The sequence below is a fragment of the Lagenorhynchus albirostris genome, chromosome 16, assembly GCF_949774975.1.
Source record: "Lagenorhynchus albirostris chromosome 16, mLagAlb1.1, whole genome shotgun sequence".
NCBI classification, from domain to species: Eukaryota; Metazoa; Chordata; class Mammalia; order Artiodactyla; family Delphinidae; genus Lagenorhynchus; species Lagenorhynchus albirostris.
The window spans coordinates 65852098-65868819 of NC_083110.1; positions in this window are offsets into that span (position 1 = coordinate 65852098).

Below are 16722 nucleotides of genomic sequence, written 5' to 3' on the forward strand. Positions count from 1 at the left end.
TATCTCACCATTGCCTCTAACACTGGTACCACTTCTCACCTGTACTGCTCAATCAACATGATGACATCAGTGTAATAGATCAATGTGACATTCTGTAGGATATCCCCAAAGTCCAGATCTCTTTGGACTGTATTATTACAGAGGGAAAGAGAGTTAATATAGGCTTAGGGCAAAACTGTAAATGAGTATCATTGTCTGTCCTTCCTCTGCAGAAGATAAGAACTTCCTTTAAACTACCAAAAAGGCCCTCTGGCTCTCACACTCAGTCATTAGCTATTTTTTTGACCACTTTTAGTTTCTCTTCATCCCCTGCAGGGCATCAGTACAACTTATTGGTGTCCAGCCAATTCTGCTGTCCTTGTACGCAGTGGTTTCCCCCATATCTTTGAAGTGCCTGAATTATCACACTGGCAAGGGCATCCTTCTCCATCACGATGTTTTCTCAGGTTGCCTCGGTGACTCTTCTGCAGTTAGGTCACCACCTTGTGCCAGGGGCTATTCATATCTCATGTCCCACTCAGGATGAGATCCTCATTACAAGCTGGGTAGTGAATGTGCCCATCCGCAAGCTTTCTTGGGGATGAGATTTGCTGGGAAGTAACAACTGTGAAGAATAAAGAAGAAAGGAGCAGCAGAGGGCAGATTAAGCCTTCAGACCATGATACGGGGCTGACATCTGAGAAAGGAGAGGGGAGAAAGGAGGATTAAGACAAAAGAGTGTTAGACAGTGAAGTTCTGGCCAGACCCATGAGGAGTCCCTGAGCAAGGTTGCCCATTAGAAGAATCCTTGCCTAAGGCCATACAGCCAGTAATCTTGAAGTTGAGATTTGACCTCGGAGTCTCCAAAGTCCACGCTGTTCTCATTCCATACCTTATAGCATACCATAGCTGCTATAAGTTTTCATCCACTAGTTAGAACGGGCAGTCCTCTGACATTTAGGGCTTCTCCCTGTGGCTTCCACAGGGACTGGACTCAAGGTTGTATCTTTCTTCAAGTTCTCTAGTGTCCATCAAATCCTGGATCGTGTGGATTAACTAACTCAGCCATGTATTCAGGTCTCCTGGTCTCCTGCAGTCAGGAGACTCTAGAAAATTTAGGAAAAGAAGGTTGAGAAACATGAGAATGGTTCAGCCCCAGGTTAGTGATAAGGACTGAGCTGACTCAGGAAAAGAAATAATATGGAACTTGAGTTTATATTCTCTATTCCCTCACAGATACGCAGCCCTAGAAACATCTCTGCTCGTTCTTGACTCAGTGAAGTTAGGCTCTGGTGGCATTCTGAGTGAGGGTAGGTGGTTCTATAGGGTCTAAAGGTTCTAAATCTCTCAGCACCCCTGTAGGTTGGAAATGATGTCTTCAAAATCACAAAATAGTTACAGATGTGGAAATTGGGGTACAAATTAGACATATTAAGTAACTTGCCAAATTCACCCAGCTACTCAATGATGGATCTAAATGCTAGCACAAGTGAAATAATCATCAATAAAGTGACCCCAGCACCTACTGTCCTAAGACTATCTCCCTTCATATCCACTGCACACTTCATGGAAGGTGGTCTTATAGAGAGGAAGAAGCATAAACTTTGGAGTTGGGCAGGCGTGGGTTCTAAATGACTGTCAATTTCCAAACACGTGTCCTCGGGCAAGTTAAGTTCTCTGCCCTCAATGACCTCATCTGTAAAAGCGAGTTAATTATACCTAATCTATAAGATTGACAAAATATTTAAATTTGTGCATGCAAAGGCAGCTAGTACAGGCTGAGCACGTGGTAGGAGCTTAACAATATTCATTCCCCTCTTTGGAAGAGATTGTTTTGATGGACAGATCCCCGTCCTCAGTCTCCCAAGGCAGTGAGCAGCTTATCAACAGAGGCCTTCCCTGACCTCATTTCTCAAGGTGCCTCAGGGAATCTGAGAAACTGAGGCCTCACTGTGTGTCAGCCTGGAGGTTGCCATTTGGAAGGCAGTTGTATCAGTAGCTATTAATTTCCTCATTCCTACTCACATTCTGTCAACAAGACTGCTTGCGAAATCGTAGCCATTTTTCATCCTTAATAAAGTCTCCTTCCTGTCTTCTCCCTTCTGTTTCACAGTTGAAAACATCTTAATCCTGGGGAATTGAAAGAATACGGGAAAATAGAAAGTAGAGAGCTCATTTCTCCACTCTCTCTAATCATAATTACCCCCCAAAAGAGGAACTGGCCTCTCCTGTATCCCTGGGAGGCAGGGACTTAACATCCTCTGCCTTGTTCAATCTTCACACCAAGGTTCCATGTCAGCTCTGATTAGGTTATTCCCACTTTGGACGTGAAGAAACTGCTGCTGAGAGAGGTTATCTCCTTTGACCAAGATCACACAGTAAATTTGATCAGAGTCAGTATTTGAGCCCAATCTGTCAGATATTAAAATCCATGCATGTGTTAGATATGTGTCATTTCAGCTTAAAATCACACACACACACTTCTGCACACACAATTTACTACCTTCTGTTTCTGGTCTATTATATAGAGAAGAAAGCACCCCCCTTCTCTGCCAGCTTCTGTTCTCCGTGCTTGAAGCCACTGTCTCCCACTGATTCCAGTAAATGCTCAGGGAACAGTAGTTGTGAATTAGCCTTGTTTCTTTGTAGACAAGAAAGGTGTTGTGTTAAATACAATCTAAAGCATTTTCCAGGTCAGTGGGCTAGCTCAGAAACACTAGTAACATTATTTTAGGATGATTAGAAGAATCAAAAGCTCTTTGTGGGTGGAGACCACGTCATTTACTTTCTCTGGATCCCCACAGAGCTGAGCCCTCATGAATTAATGAAATAAAAGACAGTAAATCAGGGAGCATCATGGTGCTGAGGAAGTTCTTCGCAGAAGATTGGGGGACTCATCTCAGCACTGCCACTGAGTTGCATGTGACTTGGCTTCACTGAGCCCCAGTTTTCTCATCTCTAGAATGAAAAGTTGAGCAGGACAGCCCTCCAGGTCTTTTAGTCTCTGTCTATGGCATTCAGCTATGCCTTTGGGACTGTGATGTCTTCTAGCCATGTCTCTATGCTTGGGGACAGGCTACTGCATGAGTATGCAAGTCTCTCACCAGTCATTCCCATCGGAGGGCAAAAACCCCTTTCCTTTTTTCCCTTTTCTGATAGTGCAAATTTTAAAGGCTAGAGGAGCCTCTTCCCCCATTTACTCTTTTTGCAAATAAATAGGTTCTTGTATACAAAGAAGATGAAGTCTACTCATTTAGAAACATCTTCCCCAAAGATAACAATATATATTCCTTTTCCTAAATATTTCAGAATCCTATTTCTGAGTGGGATTCTGAAGGTTACTGCCAAGTAACCCTTCCTTCAAAGAACTCTAATGGGCAAGGTTGAGTCAATACTACTTCAATCAGAGTAAAGTCTATTTTGGGGTTCGACTGCAGAGGAGAAAGATGTTGAGAGGCAACCCTTAGTTTTCCTTGGGGTTTCAGTTCTGAAGGTGAAGGAGTTTATTGCTGGTGTCTTGAGGCCATGTTTGTCACAGCTGAGAATCAACTTCCTGACCAGTTAAATGAGCTTTAATTACTAGGAAAGAATGCACATGTCTCTTAAGTGCATCTAACTGTTCAAAGAGCCTTTGATCAGAGATGGAGCCAAACTCTGAAAACGAATGCAATATATCAAACACCTCTTCTTCCTGAAGGGGAGAATAAGTGATGATTTCTCATATACATCATGAAGGTGTTATCTAAATGGTAATGAGGCATCACTAGGTAAATGCTGGCTGGAATTATTGGGAAACAAAACATTTCCATGCAGTCCAATCCAAGGGCATGGATGTCTTCAGAGAAGAGAGACTAATCTGAAGACAGGGGTACCAAATATAGCTAGTAAGGATAAAGTGCTGGGGAGGAAATTCCAGATTTGGTTAGATCTGGTGAGCCTCAGACTGGGTAGAGGCTGAGAATATCATGCCACTTCCCTGAGCAAGCAGAGAAAGATGCTTCTCCTTAATCTCCTACTTTACTGTTCTCGTCCCAATATTTTGCCAACGTACCATGAAGAAGAGTAACAGTAGAAGAATCTGGCATGACATTCCTGTCGATACAGGAGCCAAACACAGGAGGCTCACTGTGTGAAGGAAGGTCCTTCCCCCAGGATGGCTCTAGGACCCAGTGTCTTGTGCAGGATGCAACCTGCACAACCATGCATGGCAGCCCTGGACCCTCACAGTCCCTCAGAGGTGCCGTGTTTCTCTTGAATTAGGAACTTATACCAGCCTGCAGCACTCTCTACCCCTCCTCCTGGCCTGCTACACATTCACCTCTCAAGCGTCTGCTCAGACATCGCCTCCTTGAGCTGCGGCCTGGATTAGATGCCTAGCTTAGGTGTCCCCACCTTACCACTTGTAACTGAATTGTAATTGCCTATTCCTTGGATCTTCCCTGTGAGTTGGGAGCATTTAGAGACCACTGATGGTGTGCTTCTCTCTCTTCAGGGCTATCCACAGGGCTGGGCACAGAGGGGACACCTGGTAAATGTTTGCTGCAAACTGAAGAGAAAGGGGAGGGGAGGAGGGAAGGAGATAAAGAAAAGGAAGAAAAGGGGAGACAGAGAGGAAGAGAGAATGAGAAAAAGAAAGAGGATGTGGGAAGGGGAGAGAGAGACAAGAAGAGACAAGAAAAAAGGAAGAGAGCAAAGGAAAAGGAGAGAAAGAGGAGGGAGAAATGGGGAGAGAGAAAGAATAAAAAGAACTTGGCTGCCCAGGAGGTGATGTGGGGCTTCCCTGCAGGCCCTGCCCGTCTCAGTGGCTTTCTCCTTCACCCCTTCTTACCTTCATCATCACACCCCATTTAATTAAAGTCTGCGTCTCCAACAGAACTAGTTTGGGCCAAACCTTTTCACCTCTGAGAAATGTGGCAAGTCAGGGCCCTGCTTCTCTCCTCTCCCAGAACTGTGTGCTGGGGTTTCCATCAACAATGCCAATGTCCTAACTGGGGCAGTGGGCTCAAGCCAGCTGAGAGCCCTGGTCATGAGGGTCTCCTCATTCGAGTTTAGCAAGATCCCTGTAATCCGTGGAGAGCTAGGAGGCTGCTGCAGACTGTGTGGGCTGCAGAGTCAATTGTTTTCCAAGCTTACTGAAAGCAGTTCCTTGGGGAAATATCCTCTTTCTGCCGGAGCTGGGCCTCACTCTGGGGCCTCCTGTCTAGTGGTATGTTTTGGAAAAGGGTTTAGGGTCAGGGGTTTCCTATCACGCTGATGAAAGAGAAATACTCTTGGTTGCTGGGGGGTTGGGAATTACTTTTAAGTTTTCATTTAAGCTTGGGACTATGAACCTGCAACAGCATTAGCTGGGGAGCTTGTGTAAAATGAGCAGTCCCAGGTTCCCAACTCCATAGATTCTGATTCAGTGGGTTTGGAGAGGGCCCTGGGATTCTGCCTATTGAACAGCAATCCTCCTCCTGCTTAAGTCTCATGCAGGGCCTCAGGGCCTTAGGGAGGGCCTGGCCCGGGGGAAGGCTGTGGTCTGGGAGCTCTCAGCGCAGTGACTGACTTGGGTCCCATAGGAGCAGGAAAGGGGCTGGTGGAATCTCCAGCCAGGTAGTATCTGGGGAGGGTACACCGACCACTTTTCACTCGGTGGGTTTAGAGTTCTCTGCGCCTTAGTTTTCTCTTCTTTTCTGGGACCGTGCCTTCTTGCAGAGACACTGTCTCTGGGAATTGGGCCCCACCACATCCCCCTTACCTTCTAAAGCGACTTCACGGGGCGGGGGCGTGGTCGGATGCAGCCGCCTCCCGGGGCGGCCACAGATGGAGGTGTGTAAAGTGACAACTCGACGCTGAGCCGGCTTCTCCCAGGGAAGCTCACAGCTAGTTAGACGCTTTGTTGGAGAAGCGGGTGAAGGTGGTCGAGGCTAAGATGCTGAAGATCCCTCTGGTGGTGCCTGAATGTGCTCCGGCAAGGACAGGCTGAGCGGCGGGGCGGAGGTGGCAAAGAAGGGTGGGAGGGAAGCAGGAGCTGAATCCCGGCGTCCTCATCCTCTCTCAGCGGCTAATTAGCTGTGGGACGAGGGACCATGCCTTCCATTTGCTCCCGCAAAGTGAAGAACCCGCGCCCGGGGAACGCTCAGCGTTGAGTTCCTTTATGCCCCACACGTGTGTTCTCGGTGCTTTTTGCTGTTGGCTTGTTTTCTCATCCCACATGCTCCGCCCCTCCACCTTTGTTTCCTGTTTCCCAGAGACTGCCGTTGAATTAGTGAGTTCTTTTAAAAAAATAACTCTTGAAAAGTCGTGTGCCCTTCCGCAGACAGGGTGTTTAGTCAGTTCTTTATTGCTTCCCCTCTTTACAAAAACCAAGTGAGGTGACAGAGAAACGGGATCAACCGTAAGACCTTGACTCTGGCAAAGTGAGCAGAACATTCTTTCAAGGCACTTCCTGCGTGGTCTGCACCATTCCTCCAGTGTGTCTTCCTCTATGTCCACTCCTGCCGCCTGGGCCTCCTCCCTACCCCTGGCCTCAGTATTTTCACTTGCTTCCCTCTCCTCTTCCAGTGGCACCAAGGTTATCCGGCTCTCTTGGTTCAGTTGGGTCTTAGCTCAAACGTTTCCTTTTTAGAGAGTCCTTCCTCGACGTCCACGTCTTAACAGTTCTCTCAGTGCTCTAGATTCCCCTACGCTGCTTTATTTTTCCTTCAGTGCACTTGAACCTGTGATTCTCAAAGCACCTTAGAACCATTTGGGAAGCTGGTAATCATGTGGATTCCCAGGCTTCAGTCCTTGATTTTATTGGTCTGTGGTGGAGGGTCTGGTAGTTTTTTGCAAAGCTCTCCAGGTAATTCTTATGTGGAAACGGGGTTGAGAACTTCTAAGCACTGTTTCTGGTTTCCGTTTGTTTTTGTTTTTGAGATCTAATTGACATATTAGCTTCAGGTATACAACATAATGTTTTGATATTTATATACATTGTAGAATCATCACAATATGTCTAGTAGTGTGTGTCACCATGCATGGTTACAATTTTTTTTCTTGTGATAAGCATTGTTGTATATTTACTGTTTGTCTCAACTATTCCAGTACACAGTAGATTGCAGTAGAAATGGCCACAACTACTTCCCCACACTGTAACCATGCCATTTGCAATGTATCTTTGAAGCATCTTCCATCCAGACATGGAGTATCCCTCACAACTGGGCAGGCCTTGTGACTGCCTTTGACCCACAGAATGTTACACACATGACGCCGTGGAACTTCCGAGGGTAACCTGCTAGAGGAAGAGCAGACAGAAACCCTCTAGACCAAGCAGCTGGTAGCTAGCACCCCCTTCCAGATGGGAGTCAAGCCATCTCAGACTATCCTGTCCTAGTTGAGGTACGAAATGACTACAGTCGCATGAGTGACCCCAGATGAGACAAGCAGAACAGCCCAGCTGAGCCTGACCCAAATTGCTAACCTGCAGAATTTAGAGAAAATGGTTATTGCTTTAAGCCATTAAGTTTTGGTGCTACTTGTTATGGAGCAACAGAGACCTTGCGGTTTTGCTGCTGTTGTTGTTTTTTCAGTACTCTATCCCCACTACCTAGTTCAGAGCCTACACAGGCACATGGCAGGTGCTCAATAAATATTTTCTAAATGGATCAATGATATCTGATAGGGCTTTACAAAGAGCTGTTTTGCACTTTGCTAAGAGTCCAGTTGGCAGCATGGGACACTTAGTACTTAGAGTCAGCTAGTGAGAAGGAATATGACTCCTCTCTCCTCTCCCAAGAAATCTCTTAAACTGCTACAGCGAGTCTCTTTCTCAGTGGGTCATTTCATAAGAAGGTTGCTTAGCATAAATCTTTGCTGATTCGGGAAACCTGTTTTCTTTTTAAGTCCTCAGATTAAACATTCCTTAGTTCAGAGATATTACAGAAATTGACTGCTTCCTCCAGTCTTTTCCCTGAGAAGAGCATCAAGGTAACCAGGGGTGTAAGGACCCCGTCCTGAGCAGGTGTTCAGGTTGGTGGTGGAGCTGGGGGCAGTGGAGAACAAGGTAAATACTGAAAAACTGGTAACTGGCTGGTGACACTCATTTAGTTCCAGTCCCTGTTATAAGCAGACTGGGTGTTTTGATAATAAACCCTATTCAAAAGCCGAAGGGCTGTCATTATAAGTCCCAGTGGGAAGAGAGACTAGTGCTGAGCTAGTGAGCTGGGTTCCCCCTGAAGCAGACCCTGAAACTGGGATTCGGGTGATCTCAGGAAGCACAAGTAGGGAAGTGGGGATGTGAGAGAGGAAAGGGAATAAAAAGGGACGTGTTAATGAGTAGGTTACTGTGTGGGCAACTGTAGTTCAATCCCGCAGGGAACTCTGGCGCGTGGTGGAGACTGTGCTTCAGTCTCTCCCTGCTCCAGGAAGCAAGGAAGCTGGGGGCGACATCTACCTACTTCAGGCTGTTCTATGTAGGAGCCTCCGCTGCTCCTCTGACCAGAGTGATCCCTTAGGTAGAGCATGACGGGGCTGAACATGGTGAGCTCAGGGGGCGTGAGTGGAACAGTGACAGCCTCGGCCATAAGGACAGCTGTTTCCAAAAGAGTCCATCCTGAGCAGCACAGCTCCTGAAGGAAACCAGGTAGCTGGTGGGTGGGATCTGCCTGCCCTGGGAAGTGTTCATCCGAGCTTTTGGCCCAGTCTTCCGCCGATGGCTACTTTCCCTTCCTTCTCAAGGTACCAGTTCTGCCCCAGGGTTCTAGTTCTCAGGTCTTTAGAGCTGTCTTAGGGCGGCAGGACTGGGGAAGAGTGGATTTAGGAGGACGCAGTGGCATCATCATATCTGATCTTGCCGCCAACACTTACTGAGCGCCACCTGTGTGCTAAGCAAGGATCATGTCATTTAATTCTCAAAAACGTCATGAGAGGGATGTTGTCATGAGACATCTTTTGAAATCTGAGAGAACAGGCACAAGGAGACAAAATAATTTGCCCACATCACACAATTAGATCAATTCAAACCCCAGCTCTGTCCCCGGATCGCACCACACTCTTAACGTTGCCCGATATCGCCTCCTGTAATAACAGGAGATAACAAAAACCAGGAAAAGAAGAAAACGTTAGAGGTCAGACCTGAATTTGTATCCTGGGGCACTCTCTGAGTATCTGATGACTCTGATCAAGTCATTCAGCTTCTCTGAAACTTAGTTTTCTCATCTGTAAAATGGACTTAAGCATGTATCCCGGTGGGGGCATGTGGGAGGGGTAAAGGACAACGTGTGTTTTGGGGGCTGGCACTCGAAGGCCCTCTGCCAAAGTGTCCTCTCTTCCTCCCGCTATGGCTCAGCCTTCTTATTCTCCTCGGTGGTGCTATGTGGGGCTCCCCGAGTGTTGCCCTGACTTCGTGCTGCGTTGGGCTTCTTTCCGTTCAGAGTTCACGTAGATCTTACTTCCTAGCTAGGCGGTGCGCTGCTTGAGGCAGGAAACTAAGTTTGGCCTCAAGTTAGTGTTGTCCTTGTATTCTCTAGAACATGGGGCTAGTGCCAGGACCCAGTTAGTGCTTGATAATGACTACTGATGCTTCTTTTGGTTAATAAGAACATTAAATAAGAAGAATTTTGAAGATAGAGAAATGTACAGACAACCCGATTCAGGTATCTCCGGAGGGCATTTTCTATCAATGCTGAGCTCTGCACTAGCCCTCAACCTAAGTGTCTGGGGCTTGTGATCAGCAGTAAGGGCTGTCACCGAGCTGGACTCCTGTCATAAATTTTAGTCTTTGCCATCAACTTAATGAGTTTCCCCAGTTCTCCTAGAGCCAACAGCTTCATCAGTAGGGGTACTGCAATAATATGGATAGCAAGCAACATTTTTTGAGCGCACTATGGTAAATACTTTATAGATGATGCCTTGTTTAATGCATACCCAAATCCTAAGATATAGGCAGTATTATTACAGTTGAGGCAACTGAGGTACAGAGAGGGTAGGTAACTGGCCCAAAGTCACACAAGTGGGAAGGGGTAGAGCTTGATTTGAAATACATCTTTCCTACGGTTTTTTTGTGGGCTCTGCTGATATCGGGCTCTTAAACTCTTCCTTTTCCATTCTTCTATAGCTACCCAACCTCCTCCCCTCCTGTTGGGTGACACATTCAATCCTATAGGTGAAAATGGGAGCTTGCAGAGCTGGTAGGTATCCAGGCTTCTTAGGATGACTTTGCAGATCTTTGATCAGAACCACTGGGTCAGCTACTAACTGACATTATTGTGTATTCATTCATTTGGTTCTTTTCTCTCTTTCCTTATTAGGATGTAAGCTCTAGAAAATGTTTATTGGGTTCAGCACTATATCCCACTGTGTAGAACAGTTCCTGCTACACAGTAGGTTCTCCGTAAGTATTTGTTCAGTGGATGAATCCGTTGTTTGTTGACTTCATAGCTTAATTATAGGGAAGCCATCTTGTTTCTAAGCTATTGGGAGGCACCTCACTCCTCCCTATTCTCTTCCTGCAAATACACCTCATCACTACACTGTATCCTCGTGAGATTATTGTGCTTAACTGGTGAGATCATATATGTGAAACCATAAAGCACTTTAGATGTGTAATCCTCATAAAAGGGTCCTTATACGGCCCATGCTCTATGGAGCTGTGATCTGAGAACCCAGTCCAACACATAGAGTATTATAAGATACTCTATTTGTGTACAAGTAAAATTGTACACAAGTACAATTTTTACTTGTGTCCCTTGAAGAACATTAAAGTTGATCCAATTCCTAATCTATAGCAGTGTTTCTGAAAAGTGTCTTGTCTTTCTTTCTTAAGTCTTTCCCACTTGCTGTTACTCTGGTAAGCCCAAAGTCTCTCTTCATGTCCAGCCCATTTGGCTTTTCTCTTTTCTTCCTCCTTCACTCCTCCCAGGGCTCTATTATGTGGACTGTCTGAACCCAGTTGCCTAAATCTTCTGGTCTTTCCTCTAGCTTCTCTATCACGTACAAGCTGTGTAACACCAGGAATGCAAGAGACTGTTCATGCATCCGCTTTCTTGTATATAAGGTGGACATTTAATCCTGTGAGGAAAGTACTATGCTGATTACTGAGTTCAAACTTATAAAATACTTAAAACAGTGCCTAGACATGAAAAGATGCTCAACATTGCTAATCATTAGCGAAATCAAAAGTACAATGAGCTATCACCTCATTGTAGTCAGAATAGCCATCATCAAAAAGTCTACAAATCATAAATGCTGAAGAGGGTGTGGAGAAAAGGGAACCCTCCTACACTGTCAGTGGGAATGTAGATTGGTGTAGCCACTATGGAGAACAGTATGGAAGTTCCTTAAAAAACTAAAAATAGAGCTACCATATGATCCAGCAATCCCACCCTTGGGCATATATCTGGAGAAAACTCTAATTTGAAAAGATACATGCACCCCAATGTTCATTGCAGCACTATTTACAATAGCCAAGACATGGAAACAACCTAAGTGTCCAGGCAGGTGAATGGATAAAGAGGATGTGGGATGTATATATACAATGGAATATTATTCAGCCGTAAGAAAGAATGAAATATTGCCATTTGCAGCAACATGGATAGACCTAGAGATTACTATACGAAGTGAACAGAAACAGACTCACAGACATAGAGAACAAACTTACGCTTACCAAAGGGGAAAAGGGAGGGGGGCATAAATTAGGAGTTTGGGATTAACAGATATGCACTACTACATATAAAATAGATAAACGACAAGGTCCTACTGTATAGCACAGGGACTATATTCAGTATCTTGTAATAACCTATAATGGAAAAGGATCTAAAAAATGTATATATATATATATATATATATATATATATATATAACTGAATCAGAAACTAACACAACATTGTAAACCAACTATACTTCAATAAAACAAAAACAAACAGTGCCTGGTACACAGTAAACATTCAGTAATCTTAGCTGCTTTTGTTATTATTACTAGCAGTAATAGTAGAAGTAACATCATCTAACTCCTATTTGCACACCACTAGGTATCTGAGAATCAACTGACTAAAACGGAAACTCTGGAGACAGCAAAGGGAAGGTATGAATCTTAGTGGACAAGGTCAAATCTCTCTCTTTTTGTTTCATATGTATATGGGAACGTGATGCATAGGAAGAGGTGGAGAAAGTGGAAACTTCATTACAAAATCCTGCACCTGTCAACCAGACGCCAAGTATTATAAGCATTTAGATATTAGAAGAATTCTCTTTGCACTGCAGTCCATGGTATCTATTTTCAGTTTTGTCTGTTCTTAAAATGATGCCTCTTTTTTTGAACCAGCCATCTTCAAGTATTTTAAATTTTCACCTAATACCACCTTGAGACTCCCCTGCTTGTACTGTCTGACCTTCTCTTTTGATTTTCTTCTTCCGTTTTTATAGCTTTCCCACGGATCACAGTGTTAAGTCTCTCAGAGACTCTTCTGAAGGTCTCTTCTTGGCAATTTTCTTGCTCCGTGATGCCAAAAACATCTTTGCAAGCCCTCTGTGGCATTGGGGAGAGGCAGGATGAGTCCAGTTCAGTCTGTTTTCTTTTCACGTATGTTTCTCATTTCAGCAATGACAGGGCATGGGGTGAACTGCACGGAGATAATTGCTGGAACTGGGGCAGCTGCCTGGGCCCTCAGCTCTCCGACCACACCCATGAAGCCCACCAGAGAACTGGTGCGATTGCTGTGTGCGTGAGGGAGGGCAGGGCTAAGAGACCTAATTTGGTCTGAGCCCAGGGTGGAGACTAGATGAAGTCTGATTTGGAAAGGACTATAATTGAGCCTGTCTGGGCTCTGTTTGCAACGTATAAATTGGAAGCAATTTAATAAAATTTAGCATTTCAGGTTTAAAAGATACAGTCAGGAAAGGGGCTCGGATTTTTGCGTTATAAGCCTTGAATATCCTTTTTCTCTATAGGTTTTCTTTTTCCTATCATATTTTTCTCATAACACAAATGTGATCTGATTTAGAAAGAAGGGGTCCTGATTTAAGAAAATCCAAACTTACAAATAAGGTAAAATCAGGAAGTGTTGATTTGCTTCTTCATTTTAGTCTAGATTTTAAAAAGCCTCTTTTAAAGTTGTGAGCTCTCCTGGGTGCCTTGCCTGTCTGTCTCAGCATTAACTTTCCGCTCAAGTCTTGCAGGAGTTTGGGTGATGTGGAGGAAAGAACGGAGAAACTGAAAGCTAAGGCAGTGGGAACCACTGCCAACGGAAGCTCAAGGTAAAATAAAGATGCAAATGTGTCTGAATTTTAACTTAATGCAAGAGGGAAACACAACATGCTCCCAGGGGAAATTTAACACATCCTTGTTAGCCTTGCAAGGAGAGGCACAACCTTAAGGCCGGTCCCTGCCTTAAGGGACCTGGTAAACTTTCAGAGACACGTTGTCTGGAGGTCTGGGAAGCAGGTGGGAGCAGATGGAGGGCATGAAGGTAGAGAGATAGTTCTTGGTGAAGTGACCCAAGGACACCCAACTAAATCCCTATCCAGGGTCATCAACATAATGGGCAATACCATCCCTCCTTAACTTGACAATTTCCCAGGTATCTCCTAACCCTTTCACTGCATTGTCACGCCCAAGAGGCAATAGAGGGATGTGGTTAAAAACTCGGGTTCTGTAGCCTGTCAATCTGGATTTGAGTCCTGCATACATAGATTACAGTTTGTATCACCTTGGGCAAGTCATTGGTAAAATGGAGACACTAAATACCTCACACTGTTTTTTTGAGCATATAAAGCGCTTACCACAGAGCCTGGTACTGGGTAAATGCCGCCATTATTACTTTTATTATTATTATTAATTTTCCCTGGAACACATAAGAGGATTTCTCTTTGAAGAGTGGAAGTTTCCATGACTGTTTCTAAGTATGGACTTGGCTTGCGATCCCATTTACCTCAGCTGGTGCTCATGCATCCCTGGAAACCTGAGATGCAAAACCCCAGTTCCTCAGTCTGCATCTGCCTTTTGCAGGAAGAGGATCTCTTATGAGATAATGGTGCCTTTGCTGCCCCCGGATGAGAAGCAGGTGACTCACCCCTAGTCATCGGCTACTCACTCACTTTCACTGAAGAGGAGCTGGGCCCCTCGCACATAGTCCTGCCCCATGATGGGGCTGGGCCAGGGAGTGAGCTCAGTGGGGTCAGAGCTGAACTTGGGAAGCCCAGTCTAGGAGGAGCCACTCCCTGTCCACAAGCCAAGTTCTCCACGTGTGTTCCCACCTCTGCTTGTGTCTGTACTAGAGTCAGACAGACAAGGCCACAAGTCCACTTCCTAGATCTTTGAAAGTCATGAGCTCATCTGTGAAATGAAGGTAATAATGTCATTTACCTTATGGCTTGTAATGAATATCAGATAAGATCTGGAGCAATGTAAAAATTCAGTTAATAGTAATAATTATTGTGTTGGTCCTTCGGCTTAGAATGCTCCCTCCCCTCCCCTGTCTCCTTCCCATCCTCCCCGTCTGGCTTGTCTTCCCTGGATGACACGGGTCACAGTGAACACCTCTCCCCTCACTTCATTCCATTCTCTTTGTGTCTCTCATCACTATGTGTGGAACTTATGGCAAAAGTGCTCTTGTCTATTGCTTTTACTATTTTAAACATTATCAGAATTTATATTCTGAAAATATTCATTAAGTAATGAATTTGTTCATTTATTCAAAAATATGTATTGAATATCATCTGTATATGCACACTTCCATATGCTGATGATCTGGCAATAAACAAAACAGGTAAAGCCCTACCTTCATGGTACTTGTTATAGGGGATGAGATAGACACAGGCACACACATATAAAAGTGTTTGCAAAATAGGTGTACAGTTTAAAGAATAAGACAGGCCACTAATTTGAAAAGATACATGCACTTCAGTATTCATAGCAGCACTATTTATAATAGCCAGGATATGGAAGCAACCCACGTGTCCATCAACAGACAAATGGATAAAGATTGGTATATATATTCAGTGGAATATTACTCAGCCATAAAAAAGAATGAAATAATGCCATTTGCAGCAACATGGATGGACCTAGAGAATATTATGTTTAGTGAAATAAGTCAGACAGAGAAATATAAATACTGTATGATATCACTTATATGTGGAATCTAAAAAATAATACAAATGAATGTGTATAGGAAAACTGAAACAGACTCACAGATATAGAGAACAAACTAGTGGTTACCAGAGGGCAGAGGGGAGGGGCAAATTAGGGGTAGAGGATTAAGAGATAGAAACTACTATACATAAAATGGATAAGCAACAAGAATATATTGTACAGCACAGGGAATTACATCCATTATCTTATAATAACTTTTAGTGGAGAATAATCTGTAAAAATACTGAATCACTATTCTGTATACCTGAAACTAACATAATACTATAAAGCAACTATACTTCAGTAAAAAGAGAGAGAGAGAGAGAATAAGACAGACCACTTGGGACCTGCCCCTCAAGTGAAGATGTAGAATGTTTTTCCCCTAGAAGGACCTATGTGTCCCTTCTCAGTCACACCCTGCTCTAGTTCCCCCAAGCCCAGAGGGACCAATCATCCTGGTTAGTATGTTAATCATGCCCATGCTTTACCTTACAGTTTTACCACCTACATATTGAACACTCAATCCTATTTTAATTCAGTTTTGCATGTTTCAGTGTCTTATGGATGTATTATATGCATTTTTCCTGTGACTTCTTTCACTCTACATTATGCTTTGGAGTTGATCTTCACTGATACCTGGGGCTGTAGTTGACTCAGTTGTCACTGCTGGGTAGTGTACCATGTATTGCTTTCCCACACTGAATGTGTACATTCTATTATTGATACATATTTGGGTTATTTCATTTAAAAACATCACTTTCATGCTGCATTGGCCATTTTTGAAACTGTCTCCTGATTCCACATGTAAGAGTTCTTGCAGGAGTGGAGATTCGGGGTTGTTTTTCATCTACTTGAAAATTTCTAGAGGATGGGGCCTCTTCCTTTGGGTCCTTATTGCTGCCTCTCACAGGGAGGATGGTCACAGTTGGTTAAAGGACAGGGATAGGTGGATCCATGCAGTTCAAATCTGTGTTGCTCAAGGGTCAACTGTAATTCAAATAGTTTAAAGACAAAATGAAGTTCCCAAGTATCTCAAAGTCACTATCGTTGGTAGGAAGCTGTGGGAATAAGAAACACAGCTGAAGGAAAACCTATTTCTTGCTGATATGTCAGCATAGGTCACCGGGCTAAATCAGGAGCAGGTTTACCTACATCAACTGATTCCTTACTGTTGGGCTGCTCAAAAAGATCTTCATATTTCTCTAGGTCAAGAAGGGCAACGCCAGGAATCCCTTCTCCATCCTGACACCCAGAGGGAGAGGCTCAGAGTCCCTCACGCCCTGGGTACTAGACTGGGGTTTCTGGCACCAGCAGTGGCAGCAGACTGCAGGCTTCAGGCAGCTCAGAGGCAACGAAGCCATCTGTGCAGCCAGGCAATAAGGAAGGGATTACAGGGATTGATGGGCTGTGCAGAGAAGGCCTCTGGCAGAACAAAGTGGGATCTGGAGACCTCGCCAGGTCATGCCAAGCATTTTACATCTGTGATCCAGGTCAGACAGGGCTGCCAGAGTTTGCTGTTGCCCTGGCTGTTCCAGCGCAGAGGGAATGAGCCTGGCTTGCTGGCTGCCTGAGCCCAGTGGAGTATCCCATCCTGAGGTTTAGGGCTGATAAACTCTAAAGTCTTCGTTGCCCTTTCAGAGAGGCCAACAAATCCT